At 48.6% G+C, this 13,935-nt stretch overlaps 1 long non-coding RNA gene across 1 annotated transcript in view; it reads right to left on the reverse strand.

Annotated features, from left to right (window-relative positions):
• Nucleotides 1-12,469, reverse strand: part of LOC140917303 (uncharacterized) — a 63,168-nt gene extending 50,699 nt beyond the window's left edge. The window contains exon 1 of the long non-coding RNA XR_012160786.1: nucleotides 12,371-12,469. This is a non-coding gene — a long non-coding RNA (uncharacterized LOC140917303). The remainder of the gene's footprint in view (nucleotides 1-12,370) is intronic.
• Between the last annotated feature and the right edge of the window lie 1,466 nt (nucleotides 12,470-13,935).

The raw sequence follows: 13,935 nt of genomic DNA on the forward strand, positions 1-13,935 counted from the left end.
AAGATACATACTTTCACATTTCTATTTTGTATCATGTATCAATAGTAAAGAATAAAATTGTCAGAAACATAGAAGAACAAAAATTGTTGCGCAAAAGTCAGCATGGTTTCTGTAAAGGGAAATAGTGTCTTACTAATCTATTAGAGTTCTTTGAGGGGATCAACAAACACGTGGGCAAGGGGGATCCAGTGGACATAGTGTACTTTAGATTTCCAGAAAGCCTTTGACAAGGTCCCTCACCAAAGGCTCTTACCTAAATTAAGTTGTCGTGGGATAAGAGGGAAGATCCTTTGACGGATTGAGAACTGGTTAAAAGACAGGGAACAAAGGGTAGGAATAAATGGTAAATTTTCACAATGGAGAGGGGTAACTAGTGGTGTTCCCCAAGGGTCAGTCCTAGGACCAATCCTATTCAACTTATTTATAAATGATCTGGAGAAAGGAGTAAACAGTGAGGTGGCAAAGTTTGCAGATGATATTAAACTGCTTAAGATAGTTAGGACCAAAGCAGACTGTGAAGAACTTCAAAAAGATCTCATAAAACTAAGTGATTGGGCAACAAATGGCAAATGAAATTTAATGTGGATAAATGTAAAGTAATGCCCACTGGAAAAAATAACCACAACCATACATAAATATGATGGGGCCTAATTTAGCTACAACTAATCAGGAGAAGGATCTTGGAATCATCGTGGATAGTTCCCTGAAGATGTCCATGCAGTGTGCAGCGGCAGCCAAAAAAGCAAACGGGATGTTAGGAATCATTTAAAAAGGGATAGAGAATAAGACGGAGAATATCTTATTGCCCTTATAATAAGTCCATGGTACACCCACATTTTGAATACTGTATACAGATGTGGTCCCCTCATCTCAAAAAAGATATACTGGCATTAGAAAAGGGCAACTAAAATGATTAGGGGTTTGGAACGGGTCCCATTTGAGGAGAAATTAAAAAAGCTAGGACTTTTCAGCTTGGAAAAGAGGAGACTAAGGAGGTATATGATAGAGGTATATAAAATCATGAGTGGTGTGAAGAAAGTGAATAAGGAAAAGTTATTTACTTGTTCCCATAATATAAGAACTAGGGGCCACCAAATGAAATTAATGGGCAGCAGGTTTAAAATAAATAAAAGGAAGTGCTTCTTCACTCAGCACACAGTCAACCTGTGGAACTCCTTGCCTGAGGAGGTTGTGAAGGTGAGGACTATAACAAGGTTTAAAAGAGAACTGGATAAATTCATGGAGGTTAAGTCCATTAATGGCTATTAGCCAGGATGGGTAAGGAATGGTGTGTCCCTAGCCTCTGTTTGTTAGAGGGTGAATATGGATGGCAGGAGAGAGATCACTAGATCAGTACCTGTTAGGTTCGCTCCCTCTGGGGCACTTGGCATTGGCCACTGTCGATAGACAGGATACTGGGCTGGATGGACCTTTGGTCTGACCCAGTATGGCCGTTCTTATGTTCTGTAGGTCGGGGGCAGCGTACCAACCTCCTGGGTCCAAGAATGGAATGATGGAAGCCAGGGAGATGATGCGTAATCTCAGTTTCTTAAGATATCTGTTGAGGCGACACAGATCAAGGATGGTCTGGAGCCCCCCTTTTGCCTTTGAGATTAAGAAATGTTGGGAGTATAACCCCTTCCACCTCAATCCTAAGAAACTTCCTCCACAATCCCATACATAGGAGGGATTGCACCTCCTGGACAAGGAGCTGCTCGTGTGAAGGGTCTCTGAAGAGGGACAGAGATGGAGGTTGGGGGGGAAGAGGGTGGATAAATACTGAAGGGTATATCTGATTATCACTCTACTCAAGACCCATTGGTCCGATGTTATGGATGCCCAAGCCAAGCTGAAGAAGAACAGATGGTCCAAAAATGAAAGGGGGGGCAGATCTGAAACTGCAACTGGTACAGCACCCTTGGTTGCATCTTCAAAAGGCCTTCTTGGGCCCACAGGAGTATCTCTGAGGCCCCAACTGGGAGGCTGAGGTGGATGGGAGTGGTTGGCACCATTTATAACCTCTCTCTTTTCTTTTGTAGGGCTCAAGTCTTGGAGGTCCCGAGAACTGAGGAGGCTGCTGGGCCCTAAAGTGTTTTCTGGAGACAGACAGAGCATACAGGCTGAAGGATCGTAGGGTGGCCCTTGAGTCCTTCAGTTCGTGAAGTCGTGTGTCCATCTGCTCCAAGAAAAGGGAGGAGCCTTCAAATGAGAGGTTCTGGATTGACTGTTGGACCTCTTGGGGAAGGGCTGGAGGACTGGAGCCAGGAACAGAGACTCATGATGATCACAGAGGCCATTGTCCAGGCCGCCAAGTCAGCAGCAACCAGAACTACCTAGAGAGAGGTCTGGCCATGTTCTTACTTTCTTCGAGGAGGGCTGCAAATTCCTGTCTCAACTCTTGAGGCAGGGAGTCTTTCCATTTATTCAGGAAGTCCTATAGATTAAAAACATCCCTCCCCAGCAAAGCTTGCCGATCGGCAATATGTCTTTGAAGGCTACCCAGAAAATAAACCTTTCTTCCGTAAAGATCCAATTTCTTAGCGTCTTTTTGTTTCGGGGTAGCACTTGACTGGCCCTGTCTGTCCCTTTCGTTAGCTGCAGACACCACCAGGGACCCCAGGAGGGACGGTGCGAGTACAGGTAATCAAACCCACTTGCTGGTCTATAATACTTTTTCTCTGCCCTCTTTGAAGTGGGGGCCAGAGAAGGAGGAGTTTGCCATAGGCCCTTGACTGGTCTCATCACCGCCTCATTGATGGGCAAGGCCACCTTGGATGGAGCTGCTACAGTCAGGACATCAATAAGGCTGTGCAATGTCTCTGAGCTCCTCAATCTCCAAGCCCAGGTTTGAAGCAACCCACTGCGGGAGGTCCTGATGGGCCCTGAAATCATCCTGGGGAAGTAAACTTCTGGGATCTGCAATAGCCTCATTTGGGGAGGAGGAGGGGCTCCTTCCTCTGTCTCGACTATGTCCCCTTGAGGCATCTCCTGGACTTTAGTATTGGAGTCTGGATCCGGTGCTGAGCAGGAAGAAGTGGTAGCCCGTCTCTTGGAGGCCACTGAGTAGGAGCGGTGGAAGGCAGGCCCCAGTACCTGGGGAAAATCTGGGGCATTCCAGTAGGGCCACTGCATCAGCCAGTGACCCGCTGGCCAGGGGCATGTCGGAGGACCAGCAGTGAAGCTCAGTGGGAAGTAGGCTGGATACCGATGGTGGGCTTTCGGCAGTATATAGGGTTCCCCTTCGTACCCTGAAGAGGATTCCTCTCCCAGCTACCATGGTGAAGCGGTACCCATTCCTGCTTCCATACGGTGCCGGGATTCCAGGGACCAGTGGTGTGCCAGGGAGTGGGATGCCAGGATCAGGTGGGGCTTGCCCCGGATGGTGGGAACCAGTACTGGAAAGGCGCCTAATGCACTCTGTTCTCTCCTGCTTCTGGACGCCAGAGCTAGTCGGTGCCCCAGTGGGGTTGGAGGGACTGGAAGAGAGTGAAGGTCCCTAGCCACCTGAAAATCCTCTGGGGTCGATGGCATTGTAAGTCCACTGGTATCACAGTGGTTCCCTGGTGTCAGCAGAGGGTTCCGCACTGGACTTTGTGGAGTCGACGGTGCCGACGTGGGTCCCGAGGTAGAAGAGTGGCCAGGCAATGGTCTCACTCCGTCTCCCCACTTGTCTCTCTTCTGCACTAGTGAATGGCCTCTCTTGGTGCGCTGCTTTTTGTGATTCTTCCTCGGCACTGGGAATGGAGAACAGTGCTGGGAAGAATTCCATACTGGGGAGACACTTCGCACCAATGCCAAAGTACTCAGTGCCAAATCAAAGTGGCTCTGCTCTGCGACAGGTCTGAGGGCAGCTTTCAGGAGGATAGCCTTTAGCCCTGGTCTTTCTTAGTGCAGGGGGTAAAGTCCCAACAGATTTTTCACTTGTCCTTTACATGAGTTTCCCCCAAGCACTTTAAGCAACTCAAGTCACTCACAATCACAGGTTTGCCACAAGAGGCACTAGGCTCAAAGCCCTGGGCATGCCCGGTCCCTGGGGCAAAAAATCCTTCAACAATAGGAACTATACACCAACTATATTCACTATCATAACTTACAAAAACTATATACACTAAAATATTAACACTATGACTGAAGAAAGAGTTCAAAACCCCTGGAAAGAATCCTTGCCAGAGCAAGAAAAGGTTGTTCCAGCAAATGTGACGCACAGTAAAGAGCAACTGAGATGATACGGGGCCAGTGGTGCACCTTATACCAGTGCATACGCATGCGGCTCCAGAGGGCGCTAGAGCCAGCATAACAGATACCACTAAGGCAGCAGTGGCCAACCTGTGGCTCTGGAGCCACATGCGGCTCTTCAGAAGTTAACATGCGGCTCCTTGTATAGGCACCGACACCGGGGCTGGAGCTACAGGCGCCAACCTTCCAAATTGCTGGGGGGTGCTCACTGCTCAACCCCTAGTTCTGCCACAGACCCTGCCCCCACTCCATCCCTTCCCACCCCCTCCCCTGAGCCTGCACCCCTCGCTTGTCCCCCCCACAGCCTCCTGCATGCCACAAAACAGCTGATCAGGAGGTACACTAGTAAATCCTGGCTCCTTCTCAGGCTCAGGTTGGCCACACCTACACTAAGGGAAAAATTTCCAGCAACAGTGCACGCGGCGTGCACACACCTAGCATGGAATGGACATGAGCAAGCACTCAAAGAAGTTTTTTTTTTTCCCCCTTCTCCCCACCTTTACTTAATACTTAATTGCTTCTAAACAGCTTCCATGCAGCCTGCAGAACAAAATATAGACACCACCACAATTAAAAGCCATATTGTAGGCAATGAACAGAGCCTGTTGATGCCCATGACCCCTCCCAAACCTGTGAGATGGCCCATCTTCCACCAAATGTCAATAACACTTTCTGAAATGGTGCCGAGTGGCATTGTCCAGTATATAGAGCTGCTTAAATTATTTCCAATAGGAAGAGGGATTTTTTTGCTGAAAACCATTCTGAGCAGCAATTCTATTTCTTGAAGTCAACCCAAACTGGTGTTCTTAGAACACTAAATATTGAGGGGACTGCACTAAGAGACAAGGATGACAGTTTGAATATCATATAACAACATTTGTGAAAGGACAAAAGCTATGTCTACATTGAAGGTTGTTTCCAGATCTCCCACCATTGCTCTAGTACTGATGGAGTTGCAGCAACAGTAAAAGCACTAGTGTAAACCAAGCATAGGTGTTTTAATCAGTGTGCCTTCTAGACCAGAGGTGGGCGAACTACAGCCCATGGGCCACATCCAGCCCATGGGACTCTCCTGCCAGGCCCCTGAGCTCCTGGCTTCGGAGGTTAGTCCCCAGCTGTCTCTCCTTCCCCGCAGCCTCAGCTCACTGAGCCGCCGGAGCAATGCTCTGGGTGGCGAGTTCTTGCCGGACAGCGCAGCTGCAGAGCCACAGCCTGACCCGGTGCTCTGTGCTGTGCGGTAGCATGGCTGGCTCCAGCTGGACGGCACAGCTGCCTGTTCTGGTCCTCTGGGAGGTGCGGCTGTAGCACCGCCAGCCATCGGTGCTCCAGGCAGCGTGGTAAGGGGGCAGGGAATGGAGGGGGGTTGGATAGAGGGCAGGGGAGTTCGGGGTGGTGGTCAGGGGTTGGGGGTGTGGATAGGGGTCAGGGCGGTCAGAGGGCGGGGAACAGGGGGGTTGAATGGGGGGCACGGGTCCCAGGGGGGCAGTCAGAAAAGAGAGGGGGGATTAGATGGGGCAGCAGAGGGCAGCCAGGGGGCGTGGATCCGGGAGTGGTGGATGGGGCAGGGGTTCTGGGAGGGCCGTCAGGGGACATGGGGGTTGGATGGGGCAGGTGTCCCGGGGGGGGCCGTCAGGGGGCAAGAAGCTGGGGGAGGGGGGGTCAGATAGGAGGCGGGGGCCAGACCACGCCTGGCTGTTTGGGGGGGGGGCACAGCCTCCCCTAACCGGCCTTCCATACAATTTCAGAAACTCGATGTGGCCCTCAGGCCAAAAAGTTTGCCCACCCCTGTTCTTGACCTACTCAGAGTAGGGTATAAGTGGCAAAAACATTAGTTAGCATAGAGTTATAGTTGCTCAGAATGTCAAGTTCAGAAAAAAACCACCACCAAACATCAGAAAAACAGGAAATACAGAGTTAAGGTATACTTCCATATAACCTTAATGCTGCCCTCTTTGAACGATGCCCCAAAACAATCAGCGTATGCACACAGACGATCAAACGGTTGTGAAATTTCACAAGTTGTAGGATTCGGTCAGTAACGTAGTAGGGAGAGAGAGTATAGGGCAGATGAAGATAGCTTCTTTCCTTTTCAGTGAAAAGTCAGAGGGCAAATATATGTGGTATGGGCAGTTAACACTCACAAATGGTAGAGTTAAGGTTATGTGTACCTTAATTTTGGATTTCCCAGTTTTCTGGGCTCAGCATTCTGGAAGGGCACAACCTATCACCAGGCAAGCTTAACTGTGTTATTAACAAAGGTTTTTGCCATTTAATTTCCTAGTTTTTAAAACAGAAGGAGAAATGTTTGTTGGTAGAAGTTAATGGCCATTTACACAGTTGTGGCTCTCACCTAGGTTTGCAATTTATATGTTACTGTGGCTAAGTAACAATCAAAAGACTTAGCTTATACATAGTGCTTTTTGTCAGCAGATCTCAAAAAAAAATTACATCATCATCCCATTTTGCAGATGGGAAACTGAGGTATGGAAAGGTGAAGTGACTTGCCCAAGGTAACCCAAATGGCCAGTGGCACAGCTAGGAATAGTCCCAGTCCAGTTGTCTTTCCACAAGGCCACACGGTTGCTACATGATTCCTACCACCCCCTTTTTGTACATTTTGTTATTGGAATGGGGCTAACGTTCATGCTTTGAAATGTCTGTGATGTGTAGCTGCTAATCGGGCCAATGAAAGAAATTGCAGCCATTTTCTATGCTCAAAAACCTTGATAGTTTTATTGTACGGTGGTTACAGTAACTTCATGCATGTGAGAGAAAAGACTGGTGTCCCTCTCTCCTGCTCTGCCCCGAGCCGCCATTCCCCATAACATTCAGCACTCTCCTGCTAATATTTCAAGCTTTCCCTCTCCTTTCCATCCTATTAAGCCTGTAGCTGGCAGAAGCCCATTAACCTGTAAGAAGTTGCTCCTTGCTGTCTCCTGCTCTATGCTGCTATGTACACATATCACAGGCAGCAGCTTGCTGAAGGGCCACGCATTACCTTGGTTATGTAGCCCAAGCAGCATAAAGAGCTAGGCCCCTCACTCTCACTACCCACCCTCAGCTGGGACTTCTACCCCTGCATCAGCCAAGCCCACCCAGTCTGCCCCTCCTCCAAAATGTGCCCCTTCCCCTACACTCTGGCCAACCCTCATCTCACCCTACAGGAAACAGTACCTTAACAATTCATTTTCTGGTTGTTAGATGTTTAATTTTGCGTTACCCTCAGTCCTCCCCACTCTCACCCTAGATAGCAACTCACATGGAGGCGGGCTTAGACACCCCAAAACCGCAGGCTCCACCAATCCCAGAACACACAGCAGGCAGGAGAGGGGCTCAGACCCATGCAGAGGGGTAGGGTTCCTCCATATCCCAGGACACACAGAAAGGGAGAGGCTGCCGTCAGGGCTAACGGCTGCCCCACTCCAAAACCTCCAGCTTCCTCTGGTACGCCTCACATTCTCCAACCCCTCCTGTCCTCTCCCCTAATCCGTATGCCCTCCCCCTTATCTGAACATCTCCAGCCCCTCTTCCCACCCCTACCACTCATTCCCATTCAGGCTTTGTCTACACTTGCACTTTTGTCCGCAAAACTTCTGTCGGTCGGGGTGTGAAAAAACACACCCCTGACCAACGTAAGTTTCATCAACAAAAGTGCCAGTGTGGACAGTGGTATGTCAGTGGGAGACGCTCTCCCACCGACATAGCTACTGCAGCTTGTTGGGGATGGTTTAATTATGCCAGGGAGAGAGTTCTCTCCCACTGGCATCGAGCAGCTATATGGGAGACTATGCTGCTGTAGGGTCCATTGTGTAGACACTGCCTTAGTCTTCTCCCCTAATACCCTATCCCTCACTGCAGACGCAACCCCGCTCATCTCCCTATAACTCACCTACTATTGCACACCTCCCCTCCCAGTGAGTATTTGCATGTATAATTTATTTTCTTTTAAAAAATAGTTTCAGCACCTCCTGAATAGTCTGCTGTACTCAAATTACAATTCTCCAAAAGAAAGAAACAACTAAAACCTTGTCAGAGGCAGATTTTTCCCAAATGTTTACAGGTCATTCTTAGGGTATGTCTATACCGCCCACATTACAGCGTGGCCACACAGTGACTTGGGCAGTGTAGTCATGCTTTATCGCTGGGGGAGAGCTCTCCCAGCAATAAAAAATAACCACCCTGAGCAAGGGGTGGTAGCTTTATCGCCGGGCACGCCAATACTGGCACTTTTCAGCGCTAAAAATTGTGTCTCTCGGGGATGTTTTTTCACAACCCCAAATGACTAAAGTTTTAGCACTGAAAATGGCAGTAAAGACACAGCCTTAGATTCTGCCCACAGTGGGTTTCAAACTAATCAAAGTTGCTAGAATCTGTGAACAGAAGGAAATGCTGTTTTGTTTTGTTTTCCCTGGTGGCTGTTATCTTGGGAAACCCTTGCTTAAACGGCTCTACATTTGGATCACTAACTCTACCCTACAATCCCACAAGGCATAGCAAATTTCAGAACAAGCTGTGTAAAGCACACAGATTTTAGAGCACTTGTAAGAGTCATCCTTTAAACATGAAGCGTTTCCCAACTTTAGCTACAGCTGAACTGGCACACCCATATAATACTGCATGAAATTAAAGGGCGAATGAAAGGGAAGGGCTCTACATATCCATCAGCAACATAGAAGACTTGGAGAAGTTGAAGTGTCCCATTCATCTCAATGATATGGTCTCAACTTAAAGAGAATACCCAGTGGAGATGAATGCAGCGCAGCCTGAAACAATAGCTGTGAGATATGTGAATTGCTCCATTTATTTCAGTGGGTGTTCCTATCCCTCCTCTCCAGAGCTGCAGAATTTCTATGACAAGCAAACCTGGTTTTAGCTTCTCATCCCAATCCAAAGTCAGCAGTATGATCTTGGTGCATGCTCTGAGCTGGGCTTAGACCTTCTTAGAGGGATGAGGCACCCCAGGTCATATATTACATGAGAGGGGAATAGGGTGGGGGGCTCAGATCCCCCCAGAAAGGCAAACTTTCTCCAGAACCTGGCTCTCATTAGTGAAAAAAAGAAGTGTTGGGGGAAGGGGGCTGTCCATACCTCATAGATAGGCAGGGAACCCCAGATCCTGCAATACATGGGAGAGCAGGAAGTGAGGCTCTGACACCCCCTGAAAGGGAAGCCGCCCTCCAGAATCTGGCTCAAAGAGAAGGGGCAAGGAGAGGGTGTCAGACCCCCACAGATGAGCAGGAACCTTCCAGATTCTCTCACACATGCAGAGGTAGGGTGAAGAGCTCATATCCATCCCCCAGATGCCATCACATGGAAGGGGAAAATATGGGGCTGACAGGTGCCCACACCCTTATTCTCCCCCAGTCTTCCTGCCACTTCCCCCACCCACCCACCCACTTCTAATTACTAGTTAGAAGTACTAGTTAGTTGCCTTTATAAAGACAACTCAACCTGCTGGCATTCCCCTATAATGTTAAACCCTGCAGAATTCAACACTGAAGTGACATCAACAGGAAAGATAGTGACAATTGCTGGTTTTTACAGAATGGAATGGAAAACCGTGTAATGAAGTGGAGAGAATGTATTTGTACTGCTGCTCTCTAGTACATTGACTCAGAACTGCTCAGTTGGCAGCTCACCTTTAAGTTTTGAATGGCCAGGACAACGTGGGGAGCAATAGCTCAGTGGTTTGAGCATTCGCCTGCTAAACCCAGGGTTGTGAGTTCAATCCTTGAGGGGGCCATTTAGGGATCTGGGGCAAAAATTGGGGATTGGTCCTGCTTCAAGCAGGGGGTTGGACTAGATGACCTCCTGAGGTCCCTTCCTACCCTGATATTCTATGATTCTATGACATGCAGCAAAATTTGATACATATATATTAGGTAGCAATCTATCATAATAGATTTAAAACATTATTGCTAAAATAACACATACCACTACCCAGTTTAGTCAATACTACATGCTAATCAAAATTATATACAATACCACAGGAACAGGCAAGTTACAACATTTATACAACATAACTGCCTATGGCATAAGCAAGATAACTATGATTACTGAGAATTAGCTACAGTAAGGGTGTATACATCCTGGCACATTTAGGAGTAAAAAATGTTTCAAGTTTGTACTTCAACCATAAAGACAGGGGGGAAATGCCCCAACTTGCAGGCACAGTTTTGGCTTCAGGCTTTCCGGAGTGAATCAAGTTAGCCCCATTACTGAGAATTCAGGATACTGTTTCCAGAAAGCAACATTTATGATCACAGAAGTCTTAGCAGGAGGCAGAATGCACGTTAACCCTATTGCTACACCAGGACAAACTAGGACTACCATGACCAGAGCCACTTTTCTAGGGGATATGTCCCTCTGTGAGAATCCTGGTGTCCATCATGTATTTATTTATTTATTTTGTCCACGTTTCTGTAAAGCCTCTGCCAATGCTGGCCACCTTAAGAAGCCACTGGACAACTGAGCTACTGAAAGTGACGTAAGTCTGACTGAGTACATAGGCACAGAGAATCCGAGCCTCCCTGCCACGCTGCTGTCCCCCAACAAGCCACAAGGCTTCATAGCGAGCCCAACCCACCTCAGTTTCACACCATCAGTTCTCCATCTACACATAGCGAAAGCACCATGTAGACTTAGGAAGACAACATATGTACAGAAAACCCTAGAACACTGACAGAAGGAAAGCCATAAGAAATGAGGCAAAGACGCACGATGCATATACAGCATAGAACACACAGTAAAGGGATACGCATAAGGGTAAACACTATTTTCTGACACTCTACACTTTACAGTAATATATGTCAGGTTTTATTCTGAAAGGTGGTGAGAGGATGGTGGTTTTCCCCTCCCTCCAATAGTTAATGAAGTCCTACAGTATTTAACCATTACCTGTCATATTTCCCCAAGCAGTTTCCTTTTTTTTTTCCACTTTGACAATCAGTCAAGTTTTAAATATTCTTTGCATGTTTTCTGCAAGTTTGCAGTGTATAAGCCTGAGCTTTCCAGAAGTCTTCCAAAAAAGTAGAGACTACTATGATACTACAACACAAGTTTTGAGCTGCATACAATGGCACGTGAACAGCACTTTGGCAAGAGTACACTTGCTTAGTGAAATCAGGTGTGGGATTTAGTAGTGAAAATTGCATTTAACCCCTTTGATTGTGGGAATTATTATTTGCAGCTGAAGTAGTGTGCTATCAGCAACAACGGCAACCTGGAGGGGAAATGGGAGGCCTAGGGCTTGGGTTTTTATTGTTTTATTCCAAATGCCAATAACCTCAAAACCACAACCGAAAGACACAGTACAAACATGAATTAAGCTTCAAAATACCCCACTGAGCTAGGTCAAACCAACAGTGAAATGCAGCCATTTCAGCAGTGGAACACAGCAGCTGTTTAAGAGAACATGAAGTGAAGCATCCAATTGAAACTGCAGGTGGAAATTTTAGTTAGGCAGACTGTACTGGTGGAATTTGGCCAGGACACTAGGCTAACACCCTCCCCCACACCTCGCTTTGTACCTCATTTTGTACCTCTTCCGACTGCCAGAACATTAGGCAGCACCACGGCTCGGGCTCTGTAGTGGCAGACAGGGAAGCGCCACCTGCACCATTTCCCGCGGCCACGCGGTGTTCCTTGAGATGGTTTCCCCAACCTTTTTGTAACTGCAACCCTCCTTCAAGGCATTAACTGTTACGGGATGCTACCACACACCCGTCCAGCAGTGTTTCCTTTTCCCCATATTCCCCCTCCCCCCCAACACACAGTCTCCCCATAACCCCCTCAATCTCTCCTCCTCCTTTCCCTGAGAGCCCCAGTCATCCCCGCTCAAAAGTCATCCGACCCGACTCCTTCCTTGCCCCCGCATGGCCCCTCCTTGCGCCTTCACAATCCCAGCCTCTGCCCCAAGACCCCCAGAAACTCGCACTCAACTGGCTCCCCTCAACCGCACCGGCCCTGTCCCCGCTCCTCGCCCAGGCCCCACCCGCTTCCCTCTGCCTGCCTCACCCCCGGCTCTGCCACCAGACGCCTCCGCTCCCCTGCCTGGGGGCCCCTCTCCCACACAGGGGCACCCCACGGCTGCCACCAGGCCCCTCAGCCCCTCTCCCACACGCCGCCCTCGTACCTGCCCGGCCCCAGCGCAGCAGAGAGCGACGGTGCCGCCCGGCGGGCTCCCTCTGTGGGGAAGGGGCGCCGCAGCGGGGCAGAGGGCAAGAGCCCAGCGGGCTGCAAAGCAGCACCACTGCAGCGCCCCCCACTGGCAGGAGGCCGCTGCTGAGAATGTGGCTCTGAGCGGGGCCGCTCAACAGAGAGCGGCCGCCGCCCCCGCCCGGCAGGACACCGCTACTACCCCACTACCATCCTGGAGAAAAGGGTGGGAAGGGGAACATAGGCCCGGGGTAAATCTGAGGTAGGAGCTGACAGTTATCCCCACGGGCCTGGCTGTGTCTCTCATTCAGAAGCGCCTTGGCTGGTTTTATCGGGAGAGGGCGTCTCTTGGGGCATGTCTTCACTGCACTGCTAAAAATAGCCATGGAGCCAGCAGCGCAAGAGCGGAGGGAGTTACCAGCCTCCCCAAGTACGATCCTGTCCGAGATCATAGAGACCTGGAGGAGAGGTGGGATTTTTTAGCACGTGAGCTCCATGGGCGCTAACACCGGTATGTCTCCTCCAGCGCCAGTGCAGCCAGACCCATAAGCTCCAGCTAGCGGCCGGTCAGGGGGTCTGGGTCAAAGCTGCAGTGCTGCTGGGGACACAGCTACTCTGTCCTGCTAGTCAAATGAGTCTATGCTGCTCATGCAAACACACTGGAGCCCCAGTGTTATTTCTGCACCGTGACTGCTCTCAGTGGAGGCTAACGCTGGAGTTGACTCTAACTTATACTAACACTATGACTCCAGTGAAGACAGACCCTTAGAAGAATCTCTGAAGCAACCCCCCCTTGTCCCAGGAAAAGGAAGGGTAGATGTGGTTTCCAGTTACCTAGGCCAGTAGGGGACATCCACTAGTACAGTGATTTTCAACCTGGGATTCGTGGGCACGACTAGAATGAGTTGGATGTTCAGATTTTACTCTTTTGTGCCACTAATTTCATATCTGCCTGCAAAAATGAACTCGAGTTACAAAAAGAAAAGGAGGACTTGTGGCACCTTATAGACTAACTCATTTATTTGAGCATAAGCTTTCCTGACCTACAGCTCACTTCATCGGATGCATTCATTCGTATGCAGCCGATGAAGTGAGCTGTAACTCAGGAAAGCTTATGCTCAAATAAATGTGTTAGTCTCCAAGGTGCCACAAGTCCTCCTTTTCTTTGCAGATACAGACTAACACGGCTGCTACTCTGAATCGAGTTACAAAAGTAACTTGTAAAGCTGGAAAGTTATTTAAGACACATTTGTCTTTCAGTAAGTTGTTTATCTTAATTCTAATCAACCTTTTATTATCAGGGCAGTTCACATCTATTTTATTTCCTAAGAGTGCCAATCCTGTTATTGTAATGGCTGACTAATTAACTGCATTGAACTATTAATGCATTTAGACAATGAAGTTTGGCTGAAATGTTCCACATCAAACCAGTGAACCAAAATAGTAGCTAAAACAACCCCCTTCCCCACTAGAATTACTTTGTGCATTAGCCTTTATGTGAAATCATCCAGGGATAATAGCATTTTTGGAAAAGAATATAGG

Source organism: Lepidochelys kempii, chromosome 9 (genome assembly GCF_965140285.1).
Source record: "Lepidochelys kempii isolate rLepKem1 chromosome 9, rLepKem1.hap1, whole genome shotgun sequence".
NCBI lineage: Eukaryota > Metazoa > Chordata > Testudines > Cheloniidae > Lepidochelys > Lepidochelys kempii.